The sequence below is a fragment of the Frankliniella occidentalis genome, unplaced genomic scaffold (assembly GCF_000697945.3).
Source record: "Frankliniella occidentalis isolate FOCC.00 unplaced genomic scaffold, Focc_3.1 Scaffold125, whole genome shotgun sequence".
Classification (NCBI taxonomy): domain Eukaryota; kingdom Metazoa; phylum Arthropoda; class Insecta; order Thysanoptera; family Thripidae; genus Frankliniella; species Frankliniella occidentalis.
Window position 1 is genome coordinate 164,238 of NW_026267252.1, and position 6,969 is coordinate 171,206.

At 59.8% G+C, this 6,969-nt stretch overlaps 1 protein-coding gene across 1 annotated transcript in view; it reads right to left on the bottom strand.

Annotated features, from left to right (window-relative positions):
- The window catches only part of LOC113202984 (rabankyrin-5), a 31,445-nt gene that overhangs the window by 8,008 nt on the left and 16,468 nt on the right, over positions 1–6,969 (bottom strand). The window lies entirely within an intron of this gene.

Consider the following 6,969-nt stretch of genomic DNA (forward strand, 5'->3'; position numbering starts at 1 on the left):
GGGTTGCTTGCCAACGGCTTGGCAACATGCACGAGCAGGATTGTATATCCCGGTGACGTCAAGGGTGTCAGTCGCAGTCGCGCTCTTTTAATGTCGCTCATAATGAAGGCCCAGTCTCTCTCTTTCTCTCTCCGATCGTTCTCAATGTTCCTTGTCGCGAATAAAACTAATAATAAGACACATGACACGACAACATGCAAAATCAAGGCCAATTGTGATAATATTTTTTTAATGAAAGAGCGGACTAGTGGCGGAAACGTATTTAGTCCGCGCGGTTGCGGTGAGGGGAACAGGTGATCGGGACGCGATGTTCCTCCGCGCGCCCCCACTCCGTCTCGTCCAGCTGCCCCCCGCCCCGCCCCACTGGTCGTGGCAGTGAACTTGCAAGTAGGTCGGCGTGGCCTGGCGTGGCGTAGCGTCCTAAGAGACGGGCCAGAGGAGGAACCAAACGCCGAACGAAATACTTGGGGAGGGGGAGAGGGGCGAAAATAATAATCACGGTGATACCGCAAAGAGAAAGAGGGGGTATATTGGCGGGATGGGTGGGCGGTGGGTATCAGGCCAACGATAAGTTCTCGGTTTTTTGATATGGTTTCGGGGGAACTCCAAAAGAGGCATCAGTTGAAGCGGACTGTGGAGCATTTTTTCCGCTCGGGAATATACGCGCGGTGGTGATTCGCTACCAATACGTACGACAAACAGAGGGGCCCGCCGCACCCGGAGGAAAACCCCACATTGAACCCGTTCTTGTTTCCGTTTTGTTTGCAGATAGCGAGATCCCGAGCCGGAGAGCCATGGAGGGGGCGTCGAACTTGTCCATCAGCCTCCTGGCCGCCATCACTGCCGGCGTCGTCCTCCTCAGCACAGGTACGCGTCGTGGAGAGTATGGCAAACACTCCCGTCACGACGGGACTTTATGGGAACCGGCGAATGAACGCCGCAAACACGACAACTTTGTAGCGCTGTGCCAGTTAACCGCACAGCAGGCGATTAGCAAGGAGTACCCACGCCGCTCAGCGGACACGCGTTTCAAGTAGCGACCACAGACGACGCGAAGGTTACGTTACGTTTATTGGTATGAAGATGACCCAACCACCGCCACCGTGAACATCTGGGAGCCGTCGAACGGGCCGTTGAGACCGATCGCACCGCGCGCATAAGTTTGCAATAACTGCAACTAACTGTCCCAAGTTCGCCGCGTATAAGCCCCGACGACGACGACTTGGCGCACACCACCTCGCGGGCGCCATAAAGTCAAACCCTCTCTGCGCCCATGGAGCAGCAGCAGCGGCGGCGGCGCGGTCCGGCCGGGCGGCAAGGCCGCCGACCTAGAACCACTTCCATGCCAAGTATACGCGGCACCGACGGGCACCGCAGGCCTGCCGGCCAGCCTACCGGCTCAGTGTCATTGGCTGTCACTTTCACTGCGAGGAAACGGGGCCTACAGGACCTGCAGCAGCAGGGATCGCGGCGAGTGTGAGGAACGGGGCCGGCGCCGGCGGAGATCTCGAGAGGAGTAGGGTAAAAGAGGTCGGGAGAGTTCTCGAGGGGAGTGAAAGAGGTCGGGAGATAGGTCGGAGAGGTATGGGTAAAGGTGTCGGGAGAGTTCTCGAGGGGGGAGAGAGAGGAGTCAAGGACGCCGCGGAGAGTTAGCGAGAGGAGTCAAAGAGGTCGGGGGAGAGGGGAGAGTTCTCGAGAAAAGTAGAGGAGGTCGGGAGGGTTGTCGAAAGGGGTAGAAGAGGCGGGGTGAGGGTTTTTAAAAGGAGTAAGGAAAAGGAGCATCGGAACTATCGAATCCCACCCAATCCACACACTCCGGGTGACTACAGGGACGACGCTCGGACCTTTCCAGCCGAATCCCCTGGACTAAACGAGCGGAAATATTCCAAACAGGATGACCGTCCCGAACGGCCGACCGGTGCCTGTCAGGGGTGGTTGCTTGGAAAAATTCCAACCCATAATTTCCACGGATAAAACCAGAGCCTATGCGCAGCACGGAGGTTTGCAGATCCAAGCGATCGTAAAAGAAAATCCAAGGCAATAACTTGAGATTCCATACGCAGGCTTGGATAAATCCAGGCTTTTCACTAACAGTGCGGTGGAGCTCGGCGAGAGGAGTAATAATCAGGCCGGGAGAGTTCCCGAGGGGAGTAAAACGGTCGGGCCGAGAGATCACGAGATCGGTACACGGTAAAAACAATGTCTCATTTTTTTGAGGGAAAAGGGAAAAATTTGAGGAACTTCCCTGGTTTGACAAAAACTCCTCAGATTTCGAGGATGTCTCCTCAAAGAATGTGGGATTTTTCCTCATTTTTTGAGAATATTCCTCAAAATCTGAGGCGAGATCGGACTCTCCCTTAAACATGGGAGTTCCTCAAAGCTTCCCCCTTTTCCTCAAAAAAATAAAAATAAAATAAGACATTGTTTTTACCGTGTAGGGGGGGGGGGCTGGAATGCACGGAGAAAAAGGCTCGTGGGTTATGTTTGGCGCATTCCTGCTTAATTCAGTCGGTTTGTCACACTTTGCTGTGACTCGCGGTATTGCACACACGAGGCGCCAAACTAATTGATGGTGAACTTGCGCGTCTATACGAAATCGACCGACTTGTGTGTATGAGGTGCCAAAAGTGTTAAAACGTTCGTAAAAATGTCCAGTTTATTATTTCCACGTAGCGCGCTACGCGAAGCGAGCGAGCGGGCGAGCTAGCTAGCGAGCGAGCGGGCGAGCTAGCTAGCGAGCGAGCGATCGGCTGTGCGCCACGACGCGGCAAAGGCCACCCTGTTCGCGCCAATAACATCCGCCTCGGCGCGGCGTAGCAGGCGTAGCAGCAGCAGGAGCAGCGGCAGGGAAGTCCGGCCTAGTCCGGCCGCCGGTTGGGCTGGGTCGGGGTCCCCGGTCCCCCCCGCCGCCGCTGAGGCTGGACTCATTCGTAAAAACACCCATGGCCGACTTCTCGCTCGCCTAGGAGCGGTGCGGTGGTGCAGCGCGACGAGGCTAGGACGAGGCGAACGGAATGCTCCTTCCAGGTCCCCCTCCCCCTTTCGGGTACGGACGTACCCAGGGGACCAGGTAGGCCCGGGTGAGCAACGCGCAGCAGGGGAAAAAGGGAAAGGAAACGACGTGATGCTCCCCTCGAGCGCTCACGGGTCCCAACCCAACCCGGCCGGGGAAGGAAAATTACCGATCAAAGCTGTGCCGTTCATTAGCATTTGCGTTGAGGGTGAGGCTGCAGCGAAGGGGACCGACCCGCGCGCCCTGCCCACCAGTTGTTGCTGTTGTTGTTGTCGTTCATGTTTGTCGAACTCCACGGTGAAACCGGCGTCATGTGGTTTTTCAAGAATAAGGCCCCCTGCTGCTCCTTTGGGTTCATTTACCCGGAGAAGGAAGGGGGGAGGGGCGCTTTCGAAAAGCCAAAGACGTCGCGGCTCGTTTTCGCTGGCGAGGCAGCGCAAAGACATCATCATCGCCACGCACGTCGCACGACGAACAAAGCGAGCACGCGGCGACTTTGAGAAGCGAGCAGCGCATTCGCGAGGAGAGGCATCGCGCGGCGGGGACAACACATCATGTATCGTGCCGTTAAAAGCCACCCACTCGACCTAATTTAGGTCACAGGCGGCTGACCGCGACCACGGCGGTGGTGGCAGCACGGAGGCAAGGTCACGGGTTCAAATCTCAGCGCAGAGCGCGCGTCCGCGCGCCTTGATTTCAGTTGTTGTTGTTTTTCCCGCGCGCGACGCGCGACTCTAGTCGATTAAAATAAATAACAAACGCGCTAGGAAAGGAGGAGGTCAGCGAGAAAGCGAGAGAGAGAGAGGGGGGAAGGAGAAAAATTGAAAAAGTCCGAAACCAAACGAAGGATGCCCGCGTCGTCGCGGCGGTCACCACCGGAGGGCCTCCTATCCTGCCGGCGCGACGCAGAGACAGACCAGATGTCCGCGGGACAATCACGGCTTCATAAAGCGAGTGCGACAAACACGACGTGGTTGCATTATTGTGTCCATCCCACGCGGCCCACGCTCGAGTGGGAGCGAGACGGCTGCGTCGCGGCCGCCGCGCGTCACATGTCGTCGCGTCGACGCCCTCCTCTTGCTTGGCGTCGTCCGGGCGGCGGCGGCGGCGGCGGCGGCGGCGGCGGCGGCGGCGGCGGGAGGAGGAGGAGGATGAATCAACGGCCAGCTGCAGATAGGGCGGGGCAGCGGCGGCGGCGCCGCGGGGGCGCTGCTGGCGGCGCGGGCGGGCGGACACTCCCACAGCAAGTCACTGGTATGTGGTATGAAAACTGAAAAGGGCGCAAGTCCTCGGACTTGCCATTGGACTTACGCCCTTTTCACTTTTTATCAGCACTTGAAGTGTCCGGAGCGTGTGGCTCCGAGGCGTAGCGTGGTGTGGCTTTACTAGTTCGCGACGCACCTTGCTGCTCATATGAGCCGTCCGCACGCCCTCACGGCAGCAGCAGCCTGACGCTGCTGAAGGCTAGGAGAGGCTTTAGTCGTCGGCCACACGCCGCCGCTCCCCGCCCCGCGCACGGTGCATGCATGTGTCGCCGGGCCCCCGTGGTGGCGGCGACACAGCGCCGAACAAGCACACACGAGTCGGCTCATATAGGCGCAGTTAGATAAAACGCAATCATTTGGCAATGCGGCCGAGAGATCGCCTTGAAGCGCAGTGGTGGTGGCGGGTGGAGGGAGGAGGGGGGTGGCTGCGGAAGGCCCGCGCCCGCGCCGGCGGCGGACGCGACACACAGGAAACGAGATATCGAGCCCGCCGCACTGCGAGGGACGCGATTCGAGACCGAAAAGCTGAAAGAGTCAGACCCCCCCCCCCTTCCTTTCCATTGCCTTCAGGCCAGGCGCGGTTGCAAGTGCAGCTGTTAACCCGAGCTGTAGGTAGTGTACGTTGCGTGCACGCAAGGGGCTCATAGGCCAATTTTACTGCTTCAGTGCTCTATACAACTTGCGCCAGAGATTAGGGAGATGGTCCAGAAAGTGCGTCCGTTTTTCTGAGATTCGTATTCGGCAAATGACGCCAGCTCGGCGCCTGCGAGCCTCGGGGTAGGCCACCCCGCAGTGCACGCATGCGCGGCAGGCGAGATGTTGCCTACCCATCAGGCGTTCTGAGAGGTTTCCAGAGGCTGAAACTATCGGTACGTTCGTATAAACGGCAAACGACGGGCGCACTCTCTGGATGACCCCTTATATTGCCAAAACGAGGAAGAGTGGGCGCGCACTGAAGCAAGCCATGGAAGACGGGAAACTGGCAGCACGCCGTCGCCGATCCGCGTGGTGTTACAAATGAATGAGAATGGTGAGCACGATCAGGTGCGGGGGGTTCGACGACCTTATGGCACGTGGTCGCGTGGTCTGTCTGAGCGGGGAGGAGAAAGTATGAAATGCCGAGCGGGACGCAAGGGAGAAGAGCAACGGTCTCTGCGCGCGTCTTCCGACTCACGCAGCAGTTCGCCGCACGGAAGCCGGCAGCGGCGGTGTCCCGCACCGGCAGAATCCGCGCGTCTCAGCTCTGCGGCTGGCGAAAACTAAATATGTCGTCGCGAATTTCACTGGAACCGAACAAACAATTAGCTGACTAGCTGGTCGTCGATGTTGCCACTCCGGCGGCGGGCGTCGCAGGTCGGGTGGTCGGCAGAGCGCAGCCCGGGGTGAGGTGGGGGGAGAGGTGGGGCAGGTGGGGAGGGGTTAGGTGAGGTTGGGTGGGGTGGGGCGGCGCGAGGGTGGGCGCCGGTCGGGCGGATGACTAAGGGGTTGAGGGGGCATACGAGCGGCCAGCAAAGGCGGGTGAGGGGGGAGGGCGGTAGCGCGTCAAAGTCGGGGGTCATTCGCCCGAGTGAGTATCTCGCCATTACTAAGCCAGGCGCGCGAAGCAAAGTGCAGCAGGCGAACTTACACTAGTCGACAGCTATAAAGTGGCGCGGCGGCGCTGCCCTCTCGACCAGTTCGCGGCCGCCGCCGTCGCACGGAGGGAAGACACGTGACCAACGTGCCACGAGACACGCCGCGCCAAACCACGGCGGCCCTGGCCCTGGCCGCCGGCCCGCCCGCTCAGGAGTGTTGTGGTGGTGGCGGAGGTAGGGATCTCAAAGTCCAAAATAATTTTCTAAAGGAAAAAAGTTACTTTTCCAGAAAAATAAAAATGGGAAAAAATGAAATATATACGGAAAATTGTGAAACAATGAAACTTTGGAAAAATTTCCCTCAAATACTTTTCCAGATAAATGAAAATCCCCAGGCGGAGAGGAACGCAAACGAGCTCGCAAGTAGCAAGTGTGCGCACCCACCCAGCCCCACCGCACCTGAGCAGCGAGGGGGAATGGAAAGGGGTGCCGGTAGTAAAGACATCGATCGCGAAAAAAACAGAGACGCCAGACGCCGCCAGGACAACGCTCTTTGGCACCGCCGGCCCGGGCGCAAAACAAACCGGAGGGAGAGGGGGGGGGGGCTGGGCGCGGGAGTCCACGCCACGCGCGGCCCGGGACGGCAGAGGAAAAGGGTCAGTTTAAAAAATCGAGCAATCCGCCCCCCGGCCGCGGGCCGCGGATTCGGCTCGGTGCCGCTGCTGCGCCGACGGCGCGGCCAAAGCCGGCAAGAGCGAGGCCGGCGCGAAGCCCGGCCCATAGTCACGGGCGCGGAGGAGAAGCCCCGCGCCTAGGTGTGGTGCATACCGCGGCCCACGGCGCCAAAGCCAGCGGCTTAGCTACACTGCACCACCGTGGGCGCGGGCGCAGCGCAGCGGGCATCTCTGCAGCGGGACGCCGGGCAGAGACCCGCCCCGCCCCGCCCCGCCCCGCAACGGCCGCAGCTATAAATACACCACATCGCCGCCGGTGGGTCCGGGGCCGTGCCGTCAGGGCGGTCAGTAGGACACCGCAGGAGCCACAGAGGCACGGCGGTGGTGCCCGGCGAAAGCGGAGAAAGAAATGAGCGACCGGGCGTGGGGCAGGGCAGGCAGGG